We start from the raw sequence: 1,522 nt of genomic DNA on the forward strand, positions 1-1,522 counted from the left end.
AATCGGAGGGATCAGCAGCCATGGAAATGGTGCATACCCGAAAACCACGTACTCCACATACTGACGAAAAACCACTGCACGCCAGAAGCAGGGCATCTAGGAGTGTACAAGACAAAGCGGCGGATACGGAACAGGTACTTCTGGCCAGGTATGGCAAAAGATGTGGAGGCATTCGTCAGTAAGTGTGATAGCTGCCAACGATACATAGTATCGCAACAAAAAAACGCGGAAAAAATGCTAACAAGAATAGCAGAGGCGCCATGGGAAACGATGTGCGTGGACTTCGTCGGGCCGCTACCACGGCCATGGAAACACAATACTAGTGGTAATAGTAGACAAGTTCTCCAAATGGGTGGAGCTAGCAGCGATTCGACAGGCGACAGCAGAAGCATTCTTGAAAATCTTCCGCGAGCGAGTAATAGCACGATTCGGCGCGCCAAAGATCCTAATATCCGATAACGGGGTGCAATTCACGGGACGCAAAACTAGAAACGCGATGGAGAAGTGGGGAATACGGCAGCAGATTACCGCACCCTACACGCCACAGGAAAATCCGACGGAGCGAACAAAGAGGACGATTAAAACGATGATAGCACAGATGACAGGATCGGAACAAACGAAGTGAGACGAACGCATCCCGGAACTGATGCTAGCATTCAACAGTAGCACGTCGGAATCGACGAAGTATAGCCCGGCACAGTTAGTTTTTGGAAAGGAGCTAAGGTTACCGGATATGACCTTCGATAAGGTAACGAATGGCTCAGGAATAAAGGAAGAGAGCATATCGGCAAGATGGAGGCGCTTGGAGGACGCGCGGAAAGAAGCAACTGGAAGCATGGGGAAAGCGGCGGAGCAACAGAAGCGGCACTATGACTTGCGAAAGCGGGAATGGAAGCCAAGGATCGGGGAATGGGTTTGGTGTAGGACGCATCAACTCTCAAACGCGGTGAACAAGTTCAACGCGAAACTGGCACCACGGTATGACGGACCCTGGAAAATAGTAGGGTTCATATCCCCAGTGATATTGTCACTAAGGGACCCGAAAACCCGCAAAACAAAACGGGCAAATATCGGGGATATTAAGCCTCAGAAAGGGGCAGAGACAGCGCAGAGATCGGCGCAGGTGGCAGAGGGAAGTCAAGAGAGCGATAGGGCAGATAAGCAGAGTCAGGAACCGATAACAGGCAAAGACCATAACCTAACCCAACGACCCGAACGAAACGTTATACAACACTATAACCACATAGGACGTAGTCTAACACTAGAAAACAAGCTAATCAGCTGGCCAAAAACTAACATGGATTCTTTCGGTATCTTTCCAGCAGAAATGATGCACCGCTTTCAAGCAAGCGCACAAAATAAATAAATAAAATAGTCAGTAAGAAACACAACGAAATGTAAAACTAAAAGAAACTGAAGTAGCCACAAGAATGGAATAAAAGAACCCAAAAAGTATGAAGTATAAAACCAAACACAAAAGAACTGAAATACGAAATACTTAAATAAAACAAACTCGAAAAGA

The sequence above is a fragment of the Drosophila kikkawai genome, chromosome 3R (genome assembly GCF_030179895.1).
Source record: "Drosophila kikkawai strain 14028-0561.14 chromosome 3R, DkikHiC1v2, whole genome shotgun sequence".
Taxonomy (NCBI): Eukaryota; Metazoa; Arthropoda; class Insecta; order Diptera; family Drosophilidae; genus Drosophila; species Drosophila kikkawai.